Raw genomic sequence first — 16915 nt, forward strand, 5'->3', positions numbered from 1 at the left:
ACACTTACCCCTACTCTACTTCTCCATAGCATCGATTACCTTCAAACATACTAACTCATTTACTTTTTGTTTTGTTCATGATTTATTGCCTGTCCACTCCCTATACCTATACCCCTATACACCCTCATGAAAGCTCCATGAGGACAAGGAACTTAGTTTTCTTTACTGATATATTCCCAAGTACTCAATGCATAACAGGCTCTCAATAAATATTAACTAAATGAATGAGCATTTCATTAATATAAATTCTTAGGGTGAAATTTCTTAGTCAAAGAATGGGTAGATTTTAAAATTCAGATGCTTACTAGTAAATTCGAGTTTATATGTTTTATAAAAATTACCTAGCCATAGATGCCAGGGTGGCTCAGTCAGTTAAGCATCTGACTCTTGATTTAGGCTCACATCACAATCTCATGGTTCATGAGTTCAAGCCCAAATTCGGGCTCTGAGCTAACTGTGCAGACCCTGCTAGGGACTCTCTCTTTCTGCCTCAGCCCAGCGCACTCTCTCTCTCTCTTTTTCTTTCTCTCTCTCTCTCAAAGAAAAATGAACATTTTTTAAAAAGATGTTAACAAAATGAAAACTATCTAAGCCAATAAAAATTATGACCTTAAAATAGAAGTACTTAAAACTCTGCAGGATTCACAAAAGACTCACTTCCTTAGTTTTTCTTCCTCCTGTAACCACCAGACATAATAATCTACAAAACCCCATCACCAAGGAGGAACAGCAAACATTCCTACCTCTGATCTCTTCACCCAGCAAAGGTTCTTAAAGACTAACATACAGACAAAGACTGTTCTAGACACAGCAGTCATGATCCAGGTACTTTGTTTTATGGACCTTCTTTTATAGGCAGACCCCAGAGATACTGTTCTCACTTTCCTTCTTCAGATTTTATTCTTTGCTTATTTTGACAGACTTGGTTCCAACCCAGGATCCTAATTCTTACCCTGGAGCCACACCTCTGCCAACTCATCTGCCTGATCTGGCTTGGAACCCTCTTCTTGTCTCTTTCTTCCGTTTCTATCACCCAAAAGATAGATTGCCAAATTCGCACTACCCACATTTTCCCTTTCTATAGAATACAGGCTATGTCATTTATGATGCTAACTGGACCTGCCTTCAATTGTACTCCACATTCAAACAAATATAAATCAAATATAAATGGGAAAAATATATATATATATATAATTATAAATAAACATATATATAATGTGTATATGTTCCAACCATTCTTCTCTGTCAGGGTCATTAACATATTATTAATGCATATGTCTATATCTTTTTCTCCTTGTTTTTCCTAAGTCTGGCTCCCACTTAATGTTCACATTTCAGAGAGTACTTTGTCTCCTTTGGCATCTCACTTATTACTGGGAAAAGTTAAACTTGCTCTTAATTGTTGCTCATTTGTTTTGACTGTTCTGAATAATAATTCATGATAGCCATGCTAGCCATATTTTCATGGAGGAAATCTTTATTAATTATAAGGGAAAGGGAATATAAGGAACTGAACAATTATAGTAAACATAAAGAAGAAGAGAAGTATAGACAAGAACAAAGAAAAGTTAATAGGTCAAATCAGGTACTCACAACATCCAACCTTCTCATTGGGGAAGCCCCACAGTGGACAGCCCAATTAGAGGGTCCGGGCAGAATGTCCAGGTGAGGCTTCCCCACGAGGGCAATATATATATTACTATCATCTGATCTACAGTTAGTCATTAAATTTGCCTAAGTGCAATCCTAAGTAAGCTGAGTGTTTTTCTCTGTTTCTCTTATCATATCCCACAATCTTAGGAGCCTGGGCATCTGCGTATTTCTCTTCCCTCCCTAATCCATATTTCTCTTCCATCTGGAGCCTGGCTCTGGTCTGGTCTGGCTCAAGAAGGTGAGGCAAGTTAATCCCTCCTGGCGCCAGGAACAGAAGGGCCAATTCTGATTCCAACGCCAGATATGGAGCACAAGCCAACAAAGCCCCCATGATTGTTTGTGTATGTGCAACTCTGGGTAGAAATGCATGACAAGTCACACCAACAAGTTCTATACAGATTATTGACCCTTTGGTAAATAGAACAATGGAAGTAACACTTGGCTTTCTGTTTTGTGTGCCTTGTGGTTTTCTACTCTGCACTACCAAATACTAATTTACCTCTTCTGCAAGCCTCCATCCATATTGTGTTCCATCATGCAGGGAAGAGCTCAAAGTGAGACCCACATTCTTCAGTCACACTCTCTAATGATCAGATCTGCAAAAGTGCCACATTAACCCAATTAGATGCAAATATATTCAGGTTTATCTTTAACTTCCTTGGTGCTACAAGGAAGCATGTGTGCATTTTTCTCAAAATTTTCACACATTAAGTAAATAGATCCTGGTCTTCTACGAATTTCATCTCTGCAAGTTACATTCCAATTTTCCCTTTCTCCAGCAGGAGGCACAGACTGATACTGATTTATTTAATGGACTCTCTTAGATTTCCTTGCTATTTTCACTTCTAAGTCTTTCCAAACTTAAATCCTTTTTTTGGGGGAGGGGTCTTATATCCATGGTGTTTCCATGTTTCCATTCCCTATTAATTCCCGATGAGCTTTTCAGGAAGGACTCAAAGCCAAGCCTAAATAATAGAGCTGTCTTCCTTGTTCCCATTTCCCTTATCTCCTCTGGTTTCCAGACTGGACTCAACCTCCTCGTATGGGCCACCATTCCAGGCTCCCGCTCACTTGTCTCACGTTCATTATCAATGGCATTATTTTCCACCTTAAAACGTAATGCAACCGCAATAAAAACCTTAGGTCAAACACCTCTGTCTACATCACCACCACCATCAATCCATCAACCTGTGGCCTCACAACCAAAGAGAGCAACCTCAGGCCAGTGAAAAAGTAAAGATCACACATTACAAAACCAGCAGGGGTCTTTTTGGAGTAGATGAATAAGGAGGTGTTCTGTAAACCATATTAGAGCATCTGCTTGATATATTCAAATTTGGGCATTTTTTTCTTTGCAGATATATTTCAAGTCTCCCCCCTCTCATCTTTATGTAAAATGTGAGATTTTTTTTAAGTTTATTTATTTATTTTGAGAGAGAGAGAGAAACATGAGCGAAGGAGGGACAGAGAAAGAGGGAGAGAATCTCAAACAAGTGCTGTCAGCTGGTAACCAAGGCAGACTCACTCAGGTCATGATCTCATGGTTCTCCAGCCCCATGTCTGGCTTGGCTCCCAGCTGACATAATGGAGCCTGCTTGAGATTCTCCCTCTCTCACTCTCCTTCCCCTCTCCCCACTTGCACTCATGCTTTCTCTTTCTCTCTCTCTCTCAAAATAAATAACTTTAAAGTGAGATTTTTGAATGCCAATAAATTATATTTTCAAACTTTTCTCCTGGTTGACAATATGGGCTGCAGTGATCAGGATGGATACCATTTATTTAGCACCAGGTTGTAATCACCTGGATGCAAATCCTAGTTCCACAATTACTTAATTTTCACTGCTCACTATTTTTGAAAACTTGTGCAAATTACCTAGGCTTTCTTATTCTTAGTTTCCTAATCTGTTAAATGAAAATAATATTTGTAGCCTTTGAGGATCCAGCAGGGTTTAACAAAAAGAGAATTTACAAATGAATGGGCAGACTTTAGAGAAGGCAACAAAGAAGTGCCCAGTGTTCTCAATGGCAAGACTCCTTTCTAACCGTAGACCTGGTAGACAAAAGATGTGGCTGTTACCAGAACCAGAGAGCTCAGAGGAAAGTAGCCAATTCAGTGTAACACAGCAGGCAGCGAGCTAGGCAGTAAACAGACTGACATCACTCCCCTCCCTTTATCCAATACCTCATCAGTATCTCCCATTGGCAGAACCCAACTGGAAGGCAGGGGGCAAAGGGACCGAGTAGATGCTGTCCATAAAAGTCAGCCTCAAGCACCTGAGCAGGAGGCAAAGGTAAGAAGTGGATCTGGAGGTACTCATGGGTGGCTCAGTCGTTTAAGCCTCCAACTTCGGCTCAAGTCATGATCTCATGTTCGCGGTTTCCAGCCCTGCGTCGGCCTCTGTGCTGACAGCTCAGAGCCTGGAGCCTGCTTCAGATCCTGTGTCTCCCTCTCTCTCTCTGCCCCTCTAGCTCTCATGCTCTGTCTCTCTCTGTCTCAAAAATAAACAAACATTAGAAAAAAAAAAAAAGAAGTAGATCTGGAGGGGCAGCAGAAGATATCATCACAGTCTACCCATTTTGCTCTTCAACATCCATTCTGAACATCTATCTGGTGGAAAAAAATCTGTGTCCCTAATATGGATGACAAACAAATCATTAGCTATTACTTTAGTGCAGAGTGAGGCCATAATCCCACCTAAAGTATAAAACATTAGGTATGACCAGCACTCTAAATACAAGGCAGCAGAGGAAAACAGCAACAATTAATTAAAATGCAATTTAGGTGTTATGGTCACCGGCTTTGTAAATACCTACAAAGCCTCAGCTGATAACCACAACTCTCTTTCTCTAGAACCGAGCTGTTTACCCCTCCCCACTCATTTCTATAGGACCTGAATCCTTATTCAATCTTTACTGAGTTGCCAAAGTGTACCATCGACCAGAACTATTGGACAAGAAAGGACTAAAGGATGTCCTAACAAATTGCCTAGGTCCCAGGCGTAGTCCTCCTTACCCTGATCATGGAGCAACAACCCATTTTTTCCTTGGCATTTGGGCTCAGTCATACTGGCAAACAGTGACCCCTTTCTCTGTCTGTTGCTTCAGTGGTGTGAGAGGCCCAGAATAGCCATGGTGCAGTCTCAATTTTCATTCTTCAGAACTATGACTAGTTTCCCTGATGACAGCATTACTTTCTTGGGCACTTAGACTTCCAAATCTACCAAGCCCGAGAACACTTGTATAAGAGGCAAAAATAACTTTCATGTGTTATTTGGCATAAAGGAAAGTATTTTTCTGGGGCACCAGGGTGGCATATGACTTTAGCTCAGGTCATGATCTCACTATTCGTGAGTTCAAGTGTCACATCCAGTGAGCACAAGCCCCGCTTTGGGTGAGCCCTGCTTCTCTCTTTCTCAGTATCCCAATCTCTCTCTGCCCCTCCCTCACTTGCGCGCCCTCCCCCACTTTCTCTCTCTCTCTCTCTCTCTCAATAAAATTGTTCCTCTCTCTATCCATAAGAAGGTGGTCATCTGTAAACTAAAAAGAGGGAACTCATCAAAACCCAACTATGCTGGCATCATGGTGACCTTGGACTTCCAACTTCTAGAACGTCTGAAACTCTGGAACACTAATAAAAGGAAATCGCATTTAGAATACAGTAGAGAGGCTGGCAGGGTATGCATTCATGCTCTTCCACTCATCAACTACAGACCCAACTGGAAGAGAAGGACGCTGGACATAGACATTTCTTTACTATCCCAGTGGGAAGAAGAAAGTCTTTCCGTCTCACTTAGCAACAGTCCAGCCAATGAGAGACAGCCACAACATAGCTAATGAAAAAGCACCATATTTAGAACTCCAAGTTTACTCCAATGGACTTTTTGTTTAAAACAGCCTTTCCCAACTCCCTCTTTTCTCTATAAAAGAGCATTCCTCTCCTTTGTTTGGGAGACTTGCCTATGGTTTTGCCATAGCTTGCTTGTCCATCATTGCAATTCTCTGCTGTTTCCAAACAAAGCCATTTTTGCTGGTAAAAAATAAAAAAATAATGAAAGTAAGAAGTTCTAATCTCCCTTTGTATCCCTTTGTATTCCTTGTATCCTCTTCGTAATCGCTTTGTATTCATATTCTGACTAAGAGGGAGACTAACACATGTGGGCCGATGACTTAAGGCATACACCACAATCTGTATGACGGCACGCAACCTTACAGGGTGTCATCTCAAATGTGATATTGTGTGACTTCACCCAGTTCCCTGGAGTAAAGCAAATCAGTGAATGTTGTAGGCATGAACCTACTGCTGTCCTTTCCTTGATGTAAAATATGCCCCAGGGGTGGAGGAAACGCTTTGTGGGACAGCCTGCTGATAGATAATACAGCACTCCCTGTAAGTCTATGACCGCTGATGCCAATGGAACCACTGTGAGCAGGAGGACATATTTGTACCCAGAACACGTGTTTATTCTGAAGGGAACAAAGCACAGCCTCTGCAGTGTTGAAAGAACTTTGATGTGATCAGTACATCACCAGATGACTGTCAGGTCCCCCTGGACAATGATACATGTCTGGGACCAGCATTGGTGAAGGGAAGCCTAAGTTTATGAGCTCATGAAGAGATTCTGACACTGCTGCCATAGCACCTGTGTAATGAAGCTCTAGTACACACTCTGTGAGAAAAGGGCAAATTCAGAGCCATCTTACCAATCTGCTTCACAAGGGATGCCCTCTGGCAGCATGCAAGGGAGGCGCAACATTTCCCAATTTGGTACCCATCGTGAAAGAAACATCACACACCTTTCTCCCACACCTCCCTCCCACACCCCCTCGCTATCAGACTCCAACTTGGCCCAGAGTCCTGTGACTCTGTGGCCTCTGTCCTGTGACTACAGAAGCTGCCGAGCCCTTTAAAGCTGCTCCTGAGCCCTTCTGATTTTGTCCTCATTTCAGAGGTAGACATTAGGGCACTTTGACTTTTCCTTGACCACTTTCCCAGAAAGGAAGTGTATTTCTGACCATCCAATCTCAGAATCTCACTTTAGGGGTGTGAATTCTAAGGCCACTCTTGAAACCAATTACATTGTCAGTCAGGGCACAACCATGTTGGGTAACTACTGGGAATTAAAGAGTTAAGGTTGTGGGCAGAGTTTAAGGAAAGCAACAAGGAATGAATAGATATTCAATCAAATATATATTCAGTGAATAGATATTCAATCAAAGGAGGTGGGAGCCAGGAGGGAGAGTTTTCAGGGGAAGATGAGAACATTTGTTGAAACCTACTTTATCCCGTTCTTTTTATTTACATTGCCTTATATAATCCTCACAAGAACCTTGTAAAGTAGCATTTGTATTGTTTTACAGGTAGGAGCCTCAGAAAGTCAAGGAGCTTGCCCAAAGTCACACAGATATTGAGCAATAAAGCCAGAACTCGAGAACAAGAATTTCTCACACTTCAGCCCCTGTCCTTCCCACTGCCTTCTGCCACACCAGACATGCTAGAAATCTCTTCTCTCCTGACACACACCCACTTCCTATCCCTTTGCTTCCACTGTCTGGTTCCTTTTATGACCTTCACTCCATTACTTAATTGGTTCAATTTAAACCACTCAGCTGACCAGTGACTCACCTGAATTCTGCTTCTTTCCTCTTTTATTTTGTTCTGAGCTAAGCTTTGAAGACGACACAGAAAATAAAAGCCTCAGACAGAAGATTTGCTTGTGAACATCTAAAAATACTATTAAAGGAGCACCTGGGTGGCTCAGTTGGTTAAGCATCTGATTTTGGCTCAGGCCATGATCTCACAGTTTGTGGGTTCGAGCCCCACGTCAGGCTCTGTGCTGACAGCTCAGAGCCTGGAGCCTGCTTCAGATTCTGTGTCTTCCTCTCTCTTTGCCCCTCCCCCACTCATGTTCTCAATCTCTCTCTCTCTCTCTCTCTCTCTCTCTCTCTCTCTCTCTCTCTCTCTTTCTCTTTCTCTCTCTCTCCCTCTCTTTCTCTCCCTCTCTCTTCCTCTCTCTCCCTCTCTCTCCCAAAAGTAAGTTAAAAAAATAGTAACTTAAAAATGTTTAATAAAATATTATTAAAGACCACACACACATATTGATTTTGCCATTCATTGAACCAATATTTCTTGAGGTCCTATATGTGCCAGGTATATATTCTGAGCAAAGAAGAATTAGTGAATAACAACATGTTAACACCCCTGCCCTCAGAGTTTATATTCTATTAGGTCAGAGAGATGCTAGGGAAGAGAAAGACAATAAACAAAATAAATACAAGTAAATATATAATGTGTTAGATGATAATAAAAGGGATAGGAAGTGGGTGGGGGTTGGGGAGAGAGGCAGGAGGTAATTTTAAATAAGATGTGAAGGAAGCCCTCATGGAGGAGATGACGTCTCAACAAAGACTAAACAGAAAGAGGGAGTTTTTATATATTTAGGTGGGAAGAGCATTTCAAGCAGATTGAAGAGCAAGTGTAAAGACACTGAGGGACAAACCTGCCAAACATCTGTGAGAATCAGCGAGGAGGCCCATGTGGCTGGAGAAGATGAGTGACGTGAAGGTCAGATTAGATGAAGGGAGCGTGGTAACAAAGGCCAGACTGAGTGATGCCTATATAGCTTTAGGAGTTTGGCTTTTACTCTGAGTAGATCGGAAGCAATAAAGGCTTTAAACCAAGAAGGAACATGATCTGACTTCTATTGTAACAGAAGCAGAAGGATCACTCTAACTGCTTATGTAGAATGGACTATGGGAGACAAAGGCAAAAGCAGAAAGATCAGTTCAGAAGTGACTGAAAACACACACACACACGGACACACACTCCAACCTACTTATACGAGTTTCTGTCAGTCATTCTTTCTTTTTGTCACTTAATAAACATTTATTGAGAACCCATTATATGCAAAGAACTATAAATGATATTATATAAACCCTGTAGGCCACTGCCTACCCTTGACCAAGAACTTGAAAAGAAGACTGCTACAGACTGAGTGTCTTTAATTCCCTGAAATTCGTATGTGTTTCCCAAATGTGACGGTATCTGGACATGGGTCCTTTGGGAGATGATTATGGCCTGAGAACACAAGCCTCATTAATAGGATTTGTCTCCTTATAAAAGGGGCCTCAGGGAGGTCTCGTGCATCTTCCACCACATGAAGACAGAGTGAGAAGACTATGAAGTAAGAAGCAGGCTCTCAACAGACGCCCGTCCACCAAGGCCTTGATCTCTGTCCTCCAAAGCCTCCAGAACTGTAAGAAATGAATTTCTGCTGTTTGTAAGCCACTCAGTCCATGGTATTCTGCTATAGTAGCCCAAACAGACTAAGACAGGGGCTCTTTGCAAGTACTGCAGCAGCATCTTGCCTTCCAGGAAGAGCCTTGAAAGAGTTTTATATCTTTAAAGCTTATCAACGACACACAACAAGAGAGCCGAACTTTCTAGATCAACACATCATCAGCTTAGTGCACTTGATAGCATTCCCAGAATTGTTGCATGTTTCCAAAGAAAAACTGTAGTATTCACAGAAATATGACTGGGCCCTTAAAAAACACACAGATAATTTCAGCAATTATTTTTATTGCAAGAGGAGACTTCCATGTAATTCAAGAAAGAACTGCAGTCACTTTTGCTATTCAAAAATATACATAAGCATTATTCAAAGTTTCTACATCTTAAGATTCCAGGAAAAGGAACTTTGTTTTTAAATACCATTGAGATGATCTGAGGCCCAAAGCTCTGCAGTAACCCTGATGCTGTCCAGGATTGAGGTTATATAACAAGAGTCTCTAATCAGCTAGCTGGCAGTCAGAGAAGCATGGGGCAAAGTCACTGGACTTCTTAGCTTCAACAGGTTTGTTATACTGAAGCATCACACTAAAAAAGCATTGAACTTAGAAATCATATTCATGCTCACTGCTCCTGGGACCTTAGGAACATGAAACAAATCATCACTTCTATTACGGTATCTTCCAGCTTGAAGTAAAAGGTTGTGAGAAAGGAAGAAGTAAACAAGTTTGGGGGGAAAGTAAGATGTTGGAGGTCGAGTTCCATCTGTCTTACACCTTAATGCCTTATTAATGCAGTTTTTTTCCCATGTGTCTTCAGTTGGCTCACTCACATTCATCTCTCAATTTCTTCTTGGCACATCTCCTGCAGAAGTTTTCACTCAACATGAACCTCTCTAGTATTTGTGTGTGCATCTCATCCTAACCACGTCCAATGAGTACCTTATTCATGAGACTATAAACCCCTTGATGAAAGGGATCCTATATTACTCATATTTGTGCACATCGACTTTGCATGGTACTTAAAAAATAATGTGTCCAATAAATGTTGGTTACTTGAAATGGATTAAAGACTTAAACATAAGACCTGACATCATAAATGTCCTAGAAGAAAACACAGGAAAGAAGCTTCTTGATATTGGTCTTGGCAATGGGTTCTTAGACATGACACAAAAAGCATAAGCATTAAAACCAAAAATCCAGAGATCAGAGAAAGATGAAAACCATAAGATTTCACTCATATGTGGAATTTAAGAACCAAAACAAATGAACTAAGAAAAAATAGACAAATAAAAAGACAGATTCTTAGCCATAGAGAATAAACAAATGGATAATGGTGGGGGGGTTGGGAAACGGGTGAAATAGATGAAGGGGATTAGGCCTGCACTTACCATGATGAGCACTAAGTAACAATGTATACTATCATTCATTATATTATGCACATGAAACTAATATAACATTGTAGTATGTTAATTATACTGGCATTTTAAAAATAGGCAAATTAATAATAATAATTTTAAAAATAATAAAGTGAAACTTTCAAAGAAAAAGAGAAAGTTACCGTTACATTTAGCATTGTTATTTTACTATAATTCCTTGTGTCACATTTCATAATAATATCATTTTCTTGTTTCCTTGACCCTTCTCCTCAAGACTTCTAGTTTGTTACATTTGCTAATCATTTAAATTCAAGGTCTGGAAGCTGCCACTGACTCTCCCTTCTCTTTTACCCAGTCCCTGGCCTATCCAATCCGTTTTCAGATCCTGCATTTCTCCCTTCACAGACTCCCTCTTGTCTAGCTTTTCCTTTATATTTTTTTGAGACAGAGAGAGGGCACAAGTGATCTAGGGGCAGAGAGAGAGAGAGAGAGAGACGGAGGGAGGGAGGGAGAGAGAGAGAGAGAGAAGTGGGGTTCACCCGACGCAGGACTCATCCTCAGCCCATGCAGAAGTCATGCCCACCACATGTGGGGCTTGGAGAGGCTCAAGCTCACCCAAAGCAGGGTTTGAGCTCACCCAAAGTAGAACTTGAACTCACAATCCATGATCTGTGTCAATTTGCAAATCGGGGACCTCCGGGTGAAATCTGAAGCTGGCCTCTGCACATGGAGGACAAGGAGAGACAGTGGAAGAAAGAGGCTACTTCAGAATGGTAAGCGGTGGGTTTCACAAGGAAGGCAACTTACCTAGAAGGTTTGTTGTCCTCATTTCCACAAGATGGGTAAATCTCCCCACTCGCACCCCAGAATCTTAGAAGTTTATAAAGAAGCATTAAGTGGGTTCAGTCAGATATGCAGTTCTGATCTCAATAACACCAGATAGCTCAAGACTGTGTCCTTGAAAATGTCTCCCACTGGGGGAACATTGGCAACACAATATGCATTCCAAGAACAAGGGAGGCAGGGAGAGACTCCAGTTGCCCAGATCCAGCTTAAGGGTCAAGCCCGCTCAGTGACCTCCCCCAACAAACTGGCGTGGCCTGTTGCACCCTCTTCTCACTCACTCTGCCCTATTTGCTGTGTCTGCTCCAGTCATTTAAGTTCCCCACACTCACCTATCTCTTTCCCAGCAGGAACAGATGCCAACTGTTCATTTGTCTTTATGATCCCCCAAGGATCTTTATGGAGCTGGTTTTTCCTCATTCTCTAGCTTTGAGACCAGATATCACCTTTTGAGAGTAGCCTTTCCTGAACACCTCTAATGAAGTGATTCTCATTCACCAGTTTTTCTCCATTCCATTACCCTCGATTTTGTCTTCACAACAATTGTAGCACTCTCCTTTTATCTTGCTCATTTACTTCTTGTTTATTGTCTAGTTCCCTCCACAAAAATAGGAATTTATCTCTCTTACTTATGCTGTTCATATGGTTCATTGCATAATTCCAGCCTCACAGAATGTGTTCAATAAGTACAATTAAATAAATTAATGAATTAATTCATATATGACTACCTGAACTCTGGGGTCAAGGTCAATCTCACTGAGGTCAAATTCCAGATATACCTTTACCAACTGTATGATCCATGAAGTTACTTAAATCTCTAAGCCTTCATATCTTAACATGTAAAATAAGTCTAAGAAACTTCTCCATGTGTCAATTATAAATATTTAGTCAAATAACATTTGTACATAGACACTAGCTCATACTAGATTTTCAGTGAATGCTGCCTTACTTCTCCATCTTATTTCTGAGTTCCTTTTCTGGCAAACTACCTAATCCCCCAGGACCCTCTTTCCCCTTTGCTTCTATTGATTATAGTGAATCCCCTGTTGAATGGAATAAAACAACACTTACCTTTTGGGAGGTTTCCTTCCCTAAGGAAAGAAAAAAAAAAACCTCAAGGCAACTTGGCTAGATGCTTACATGACAACATCCCTCACGACCTTGTAACATGAGACCACTTAACCAGACTGCATGCGTGTTACCATACATGGGAGACGAAGTAAAAAATACATTTAAACAACTACGCCACGTGGCTCAGTTCTTTGAGTACAAACCCAGCTGAGCGGTACCAGCAGGGATAAAGTTGCTTCCTGGGAAGAAAATCCTGGGTCTCATGATTCTCTGTGGGAGAAGGGCACTACAACCTCACAGGGGGGTCTGAAACAGTGATAATGTGGTTAAGACACTTAACTATTACTCTTACTGCAATATCAGATGCTAGGTTATTGAAATATCCTGAAGAAAGATGCAATGTATGATGGGCATCACTAGTGTTTCCAATATCCAATATTTTTTCTATTTCCTGAGAAAATAGAACATTATGAGAACATACCTCTCCATCTCTTTGCAATTGACCACAGTTTTAAGAAATGAGCTATGAAGTGACATGTCACTTCCAGACTCTGATGGTGAAAATGCCATCCAGGATTTTCTAGTCTTGTCTTCCTCTCCAGCGGGACAAGCCTTCTGTTGAGAAGTTTGCTACAAGTTATATCACTGAGTTGCTACTTGGAAAACAGTTGTCTACCAGATATCCCAACAGATTTTGTATAAATAAGACAAAACCCTGGGGCACCTGGGAGGCTCAGTCGATTAAGCTTCAGATGCTTGATTGCAGTTCAGGTCATGATCTCGCAATCTGTGAGATCAAGCCCAGCATCAGCACAGAGCATGCTTGGGATTATCTCTCTCCTATCTCTCTGCCCCTTTCCCCGACCCTGTCTCTCGCTTTCAAAATAAATACATAAACGTTAAAAAAAAAAAAAGACAAAACCCTTTGTTGAACCAAGATCGGGATTTGGAGGGTTGTTTGCTAACACAGCCCACTTTATCCTATGCTGACTAATACATAGAATCAGAGGATAGTTCATCTCCTGGAGTAGCCATAAGCAGGACTTCTTGGAAGGTGGCAATTCACAGACTTTATTGCTCAAGTTTTATAAGGGGACCAAATGCACTTTAGGATGTGAGAATAGCCATAGCATTGTGACCTCAAGAAAATAGATGCAATGTTTTGATATATGCAACAAAAGACTGACCTCGTTTATCTCTAGGGCTATAAAGTCCGAGGTTATCAGAAAAGTCTGAAATTTCACATCCTTTTATAAAAGCATCTGCTTAAAAAAAAAAAAAAGAAAGAAAGAAAAGGAAAGATATGCAGACAGCAATCAGTTGAAAGGTGACCATGGACAACTCATTTTTATTAAGTCATTTGTGTCAGTCAAGAAGTCAATTCTACAGGAACAAAGTCTTCTATATGAAAATTAAAAATATTTTATATTCCTGTAAAAGTCAACTCAGAGGCTAAAAGTTTTACAACATCAAATGTATTATTTGGGCTCTTTGCATAAAATATCTGAGCAAAATACTGGTCTTTGATTTAAAAAATAATATCAGCATAACTCATAAAATAACTTCTTTTAAAACCAATAAGTCCCCTGGAATTATGTCTCTAATGAGAAGCCTTAGGGGAAAAGATTACTGTGTCTAGCTGAGTTTTAGGGCATCCCCTCTTTCCTTCACATTTGTAGCCAAGGAGATATGTTAGTCTTAATGAGTAAATGCCTCTACAGGTATTTTTCAGAAGCCTCTTTGGCAGTTTTAATCTCCATATAGCAATGAGAATTTTAGCTACATCTGACAAATTTACCTATAAATTTTTGTCATTTAAAAAGTGTTGCACATACATTTCAAATTGGCTAAAATGCAACTACTAAGTTTTCCAAAGTAATAACCACCTAATTTAAACTAATTGTTAAAAAGTACCACAATGACTCACTGTCCTATCTGTTTCAGTTGTTTACTCAAATGCCACCTTTACAGTGAGTCCCTCCCTGAGCACTAGTTAAAAATTGAATCCTACTGCCCCAAGCACGCACAGTCTCTGTCTCCTGCTTTATTTTCTCCATAGCATTTTAATGTTCTAAGAACGTACTGTGTATTTTATTTATTTATTGACTGTCTCAATCTCACTACAATGTAAGTTCCCTGAAGGCAGAAACCTTGGTCTATTCACTATTGTATCTTAAGAGCCAGAAATATCTGGCACATAGAAGGTATTCCGTAAATATTTGTTGAATGAATGAATAAGCGAACAAATGAATTTTCCACCAGGAGACCTTTATTTTTTTTATTTTTATATCTTAATGTTTATTTATTTTTGAGAGGGAGAGTGAGAGCATGAACAGGAGAGGGGCAAAGAGAGGGGGAGACACAGAATCTGAAGCAGCTTCCAGGCTCTGAGCTGTCAGCACAGAGCCCAACGTGAGGCTAGAACCCCCGAACTGTGAGATCATGACTTGAGCTGAAGTTGGATGCTTAACCAACTGAGTCACCCAAGCACCCCTTTAAAAAAATTTTTTTATGTGAGAAACCTTTAAACACTAACCTGACAAACCACTGTGTAATATAATCTCTGCCTGCTAAATGATACAAACCCAGAATATGAGCTGTTGCGCCTCTCCACACATTCTAACTCCTCCATACAAACTGTAGCAAGAAGCAGTGCAGATACACACAAATATAGGCTGATATTATCAGGGAATTGCTTTTGTTTTATATATAAATAGAACTTGGAATAAGGAAAGAGAGATGGCAGGTTAGCCAAAGCCTCATCCAGCATTGTATACTCAACAACAAGAAACATTACCCAGAATTCAACAAGAGCACAGTGTTTCATAAGCTGGCCCCTCTTTCTCAAAAAAACTACGTCTAACACTTTCCAAGTTGTACTTGGCATAAATTATTTGGATAACCTACCCACAAGGTTAATATAACAGAACTGCCAATATTATAGCACCCAGAAGAAACAGTAAAGAAAACTGTGACGCAATCATGGTTAAGTTTAAACCACCTGTTTTGCCTTACCAAACTCTAAAGACCTCTTTTCAAGAACTTACAAGTCGTTTGTAACGTACGGGGCTCTGTGGCTTCATCTGGTCTTACCTTTTACCAACGGTTAGATTGTAAGAGATTCATAAGTCCCCGTGGTTTGGGTTATTGCTTTTAGAGGACTGACAGAGCAAAAGTGGGGTAGGTCAAATATATTACTTAGAATTGCAAGATGGCAGGTTGGAATTGAGTTCAAACAACAAACATATATAGCCTAAAACCAAATGCAAAGACTTAAGATTGAGGGTTCAACAACAAAATTAGAATTTACAAAGCTTATTTCATTAGAATTTACAAAACCTTTCATCCATTTATTCAACCAAGTACTTATTTAGTGCCTCTTATGTACTGTGCCCTGGTGTAGAATAAAGTTATTCATCATTTACATACAATCCCCAAAGGATACAAAATACAGATTCAAAGGGGTACATGCACCCCAATGTTCATAGCAGCACTATCAACAATAACTAAACTATGAAAAGAGCCCAAATATCCATTGACTAAGGAATGAATAAAGATGGGGGAAGATAAGACAGGGACACAAACCACAAGAGACTCTTAATGATAGAGAACAAAGTATGGGTTGACAGAGAGGGGGTAGGTGGGAGACAGGCTAGATGGGTGATGGGTACTAAGGCGGGCACCTTCCCGGTGAGGAAACAGTCACATGTCTTACCTCCTCTCCTAGTCCCAGAGCCTGTAAAGGTGAACTAAGGCAGGCACCTATGATGGGTGTTGTATGTAAATGATGAATAACTGAATTCTACCCCTGAAACCAATATTGCACTGTATGTTAACTAACTAAAATTTAGATTTTAAAAAGTGACACAGATGAATTGATAACTAAAAGTGAAAAACTTAATGTACATCTCAGCTAATAATCATAGTGGATAGATGACAATAAGCAAGGATGAGAAAAATCCTCTCAGAGATCCCATAAGCCCTCTAGAACTCAGATACAATACATGGAAATATGGAGGAGGGAAGGACCCCTGAAATGATTAAATTAAGATTTGATCTCCACCAGCAGGCAGTACAGGGGTTCAAAAAATAAGGAGCATTTTTTATTTGTTTTTGTACATCATGGCCTGAAATCTGTACTTCCTAGGCCTGCATACTTAAAACAGTCCATTTTAAGGATACATTTACTGTGATTCATCATTCAGGGATAAAAAGGAAAATTATGCGTTCTTTTATATTCCTTGCCAGAGTCTTCTGAATTTTTCAACTCTCATTATTGATGGATTCCCAGAACTGCAGTGAGATTGAAATCATGATGGAGTCCACCCGACATTATTTCTACAGCAAAGAGATTTTTAGAAACTGCATCTAGATAAACAACTGGGAGTCATATAAATAATGGAAACTATTCTCCACCTCACTCTACCCTCCGGTGACTATTATTACTTTGCAGACACAGGGAATTGGCAATTTCAACTTGATATACATTTCCTTTTACAAGTAGATGAAAGAAATGTTATTTACAAGAGTGTCAATTTCACATGTAAAATTAATACCTATACCATATTACTCAGAGCCTAGAGAACTTTAAGATTGTGTACTTTCCAAATTTCTCTGCATTCTTTCAAAATGGTACCTTAAGGGGTCCATCTTTATCCCAATATATTTTGAAAACAGAAATG

General features: G+C 40.2%; 1 non-coding gene across 1 annotated transcript; it reads left to right on the top strand.

Annotated features, from left to right (window-relative positions):
* The first annotated feature begins 15918 nt into the window (after positions 1-15918).
* On the top strand, positions 15919-15995 carry LOC115300559. The gene has a single exon (XR_003912724.1). It is a non-coding gene; the product is annotated as a small nucleolar RNA SNORD22 (small nucleolar RNA).
* The last annotated feature ends 920 nt before the right edge of the window (positions 15996-16915 follow it).

This window comes from Suricata suricatta, chromosome 8, assembly GCF_006229205.1.
Source record: "Suricata suricatta isolate VVHF042 chromosome 8, meerkat_22Aug2017_6uvM2_HiC, whole genome shotgun sequence".
NCBI lineage: Eukaryota > Metazoa > Chordata > Mammalia > Carnivora > Herpestidae > Suricata > Suricata suricatta.